We start from the raw sequence: 4,814 nt of genomic DNA, 5'->3' as shown, positions 1-4,814 counted from the left end.
TTAAAAAGTATAATCCCTTTTCTAATCTCTCACTCACAGTAAGTTATTCTCCCCTTTAACCCATTTCTCATGGTTAAAAAGTACAACCCCTTTTCTAGTTCTCGAGAAAAGGGACCACTTAAGAGTCCCAGCAGGTTATATGTTCTCCCCCGAAGAGGGCAGTTAGCTACATCTTGTGTTCGGGGGTCCTAATGAGCACCACGTATTTAAGCATGTACGTCTTGTATCCCCATGTTTGTCAGCATTAATTAGCTTTGTAGTTTGATGCAATTGTAAAGATTTAAGTACCCTCTCCTCCATTGGTACAAAAAAATGACGATTCTAGAAAAGGAGTGGTTGTAAAGACTTAAGTGCCCCGAAGATGATTATTTAAGACCCAGTCTCTGCACTGCAGGATTATCCGAGAAAGAAATCTCCCCTGGAGGAGGCCATGAACATCAACCCTATCACTCTCTCTCTCCCTTCTCTTTCTGCTTCTGTGCACATCCAGCAGATCCTACATTACTCCATCAAGCACCGACTCACCTGCATTGTAACTGTTGTGGAGCCTGATTCAGAGTTTTTACCCTTACAGGAGGAGGGTTTGGGGGCTCCTCCCAGCGTGGGTAGCATCATTCAACTAAATGAGTTGTGAATCCTGATTCAGAGTTTTTACCCTTACAGAAGAGGGGTCTGAGGGCTCCTCCCAGCGTGGGTAGCATCATTCAACTTGATGAGTTGTGGAGCCTGATTCAGAGTTTTTACCCTTACAGAAGAGGGGTCTGAGGGCTCCTCCCAGCGTGGGTAGCATCATTCAACTTGATGAGTTGTGGAGCCTGATTCAGAGTTTTTACCCTTACAGAAGGGGGGTCTGAAGGCTCCTCCCAACGTGCGTAGCATTATTCAACTTGATGAGTTGTAGAGCTTGATTCAGAGTTTTTGCCCTTACAGGAGGAGGGTTTGGGAGTTCCTCCCAGCGTGGATAGCATCATTCAACTTGATGAGTTGTGGAGTCTGATTACGAGTTTTTGCTCTTATAGGAGAGGGGTCTGGAGGCTCCTCCTAACGTGGGTAGCATCATTCAACTTGAAGAGTTGTGGAGCCTGATTCAGAGTTTTTACCATTACAGAAGGGTGATCTGAGGGCTCCTCCCAGCGTGGGTAGCATCATTCAACTTGATAAGTTGTGGAGCCTGATTGATAGTTTTTGCCCTTATAGGAGGGGGTTTGGGGGCTCCTCTCAGCGTGGATAGAATCATTCAACTTGATGAGTTGTGGAGCCTGATTTAGAGTTTTTGCCCTTACAGGAGGGGTGTTCGGGGGCTCTCCCTCGACGCGGGTCCCGCGTATATGATTTTTTGGGGCTTTGTATAATTTTTTTATTTTCTTTCCCTCTTTTAACTATCGAAAAAGAGCCATGAAGAGTTTTGTTTAATCGTGGGGCTCATGTTTCCTTCGGTTGTTTCTTGCTTGAGGTTTTCGTAACACCCCTTCCCATGATTTTTTATATTTTTCTTTTTCCGTTTCTTTCTCATGATTTTTTCAATGACTCCCCTACAACAATTTTTAGTGTTGTCGGGTCTCCAACGAGCCCCACAACGATTTACAGTGTTGTCCGGTCTTCCAACAACGATTTATAGTATTGTCAGGCCTTCTTACAACGTTTTGTAGTGTTTTTGGGTCTTCAATGAGCCACACAACGATTTATAGTGTTATCCAGTCTTCCAACAACGATTTATAGTATTGTCAGGCTTTTCTACAGTGATTTGTAGTATTTTTGGGTCTCCAACGAGCCCCTCAACGATTTATAGTGTTATCCGACATTCCAACAATAATTTGTAGTGTCGTTCGCAAATCACTATAGATATTTGTAGTGTTTTCGGGTCTCCAACGAGCCCCACAACGATTTATAGTATTGTTCGGTCTTTTAATAACGATTTATAGTATTATCGGGTCTTCATACAATGATTTATAGTATTTTCGGGTCTTCAACGAGCCTCACAACGATTTATAGTGTTATTCGGTCTTTCAACAACGATTTGTAGTATCTTCCACAAATCCCTATACCGATTTGTAATGTTTTTGGGTCTCCATCGAGCCCTACAGCGATTTATAGTGTTGTTGGATCTCACTATAGCGATTTGTAGTGTCTTCCGCAAATCATTATAGTGATTTGTAGTGTTATTCAGTAAGCAAATCGCTGTAAATCGCTACCCGAATTAGGACCAACTTGTAAGGGTCATATCTCCCTAACCAGAGGTCATATTTCAAATCCGTAAAAAGTGATGTCTTCGTTATTGAGTCTAGTTTATTCTTGTCAAATTTTAACAATTTCTATGGTCATTTAGTTCTTCATTTTAACTAAAAACCAGACCCCTATTATTTCTATGGTCATTCCTATCAACTTGTCCGGGCCATTTCATTCTCCCACGCAGAGGGAGAGCCCCCGGACCCCCCTGCTGTAAGGGCAAAAACTCTAAATAAGGCTTCACAACTTATCAAGTTGAATGATGCTACCCACGCTGGGAGGAGCCCCCAAACCCCCTATTGTAAGGGCAAAAACTATGAATCAGGCTCCACAACTCATCAAGTTGAACGATGCTACAATCAGTGTGCAAGTTAATTGGTGTTTGATGGAGCAATGTAGGATCATCTGCTGGATGTGCACATAAGTAAAAAGAGAAGGGAGAGAGGGTGAGAGGGTTGATGTTCATGACTTTCTCCATAGGGAACTCTTTGCCTCCATTGATTTCTTCTCTAGAGAGAGAGAGAGAGAGAGGGTTTTACAGTGTTTTACGGAGAAGAAAGACGAAGAAGATGACGATGAAAAGTTCAAACAGACATTTTTGATGGCTCAGGTTTGTTTCGCCGGATGACCATCGGATCGCCGGCTCACCATCAGATCGTCGGCTCACCATCGTTTCGCCGGATGACCATCGGATCGTCGGCTAAGGTTCATTTCGCTGCGTAGACTTTGAAGAATCAATATCACCCTCGACTTTATGGATGAAGAACATGTTTGTTCTTTTTTTGAACCGTTTGTTCTTTTTTTGAATGAAGGACATTTTTATCATTTTTTCAAACCGTCATTTTATGGCAAGAATAGCAATAATGGATACTTAAGTCTTTGCAACCGCACCAGACTCCAATGATGAGTGATGTCAACATACACGAGAATACGAGCCCCATGTGCTTATATACATGGTGCTTTTTGGGTCCGTGCTTATATACATGGTGCTTTTTGGGACCCCGAACACAGACGTGGGATTCAGTGAATCATCTTGGGCGACCATACACCACCCTCTCCGAGAGTGACTTTTGTGAACAATGCCAAACTGAAATCAGGCAAAATCAATGCCATGGAAAGTCTCATTTTAAATGCCAATTAATATTGTTATCATAACGAGAACAAACGTACAGAAGTCGCTCATACAAAAAGGTAAAAAAAAGAAGAAGGTAATTTCTTGTTACAGACCCAACTTTTATCTGTAATCCTCTGTCAGGTACTACTTTTCAGAAATTCATAATACATACTTTGGTTTTTGTGATAATAATAAAGACCTACTTTTACCTTCACCAAGCTAACCTGAGTTAAGGACTTTAAAATTTTAGTAAATAATTTTCAATCTTTTAGTTAAACATATTTATCCTGGATCAGACCACAAAATACCAATATAAGCTATCCAAAATTGAAAGTATGGGTAAGATCTATTTAGGATCTGGGTGGGAGCTGTGATCCACTTTGGTTATTGGTAATAGCTAAAGGTAGATGGATGTAAGTTCATAAATGTAAGAAGGGCAATCATGTCTAGTGTTGTTAGTATCGGCCTGAATCAACCGATACATAAACCTATCGGTGGAAAATGGATACAAAAATTACCTGATTCAGATTGTTTTTTTAAATAAATCATAAAAATGTTTAAAAATATATTTTATTATATCTTAATATTTTGTAACACGTGCCAACTTCTGTTTAAAAGTTAGCTGATTCAGTTCTCAGAATTGAATCGGACTGGACTTATTTACCTGAATCGTTGGCCCAATGATTCGTGGGCTGATACGAATCTGATAGGAATTTCAACACACTTTAAAACATTTTTCTCCATGCATGTCAAGTGTCAACCCAAGGATTATATCAGGAATTTCGAAAAAAGATGGGGTTTTCACTTACGAGACAGGAAATGGGAGATGGTGTATTAATTTCTCATATTTTTCCTTGTTCTTGAGTGGGGTTTTCACTTACAAGACAGGAAATGGGAGAGGCAGCTCTGACCCTCAGAGCTGTCCTTGGATGCCCTTCATCCACATGATGAATGGCAACCAAAGTACCATGAATAAATAGCTTGCTGCTTATATGGGTAACACACAAGTTATTATGGAGCCATTTGTGTTTTAAATGAGCAGCATAAGAATGAACGGTTAAAAAACAAAGCCATAGGCTACTTTTTACTTATCCATCTAGGAAGAAATGAGCACAATCAAGGCCAATTCAAGAGTAGCTCACCCTAAACTAAAGGCATAAGGGTGGATGGCCCTTGTGCTTGAAGCTTGGTTTGGACAGCATTGGCTCATTTAGAAAAATGGGTGTTTGAGCTCGGCTTGGCTCGAGCCAGGCTTGAAAAAGGCTGTTCAAGCTTAGCTATGGTAGAGCTCAAGGCAGGCTTGGCTCAAGTGAAGCTGCCAAACTTAAAAAATAAAAGTTAAATGTGTTCTTTTTAGTTTTACCGGGCTGGATCGTTGGTCTTCCTCCGGTGCCTCTGTCTCCACTAGGGTGGCTAACCTATTTATATGTTTCGTTTTAGCTTTTCTTGGAGTCAGTTTGAGGGGTCGTGATCT

Source organism: Nuphar pumila, unplaced genomic scaffold (genome assembly GCF_984573655.1).
Source record: "Nuphar pumila unplaced genomic scaffold, dmNupPumi1.hap1.1 HAP1_SCAFFOLD_371, whole genome shotgun sequence".
In the NCBI taxonomy this organism is placed as follows: domain Eukaryota; kingdom Viridiplantae; phylum Streptophyta; class Magnoliopsida; order Nymphaeales; family Nymphaeaceae; genus Nuphar; species Nuphar pumila.
Note: the sequence above shows the minus strand (reverse complement) of the source record.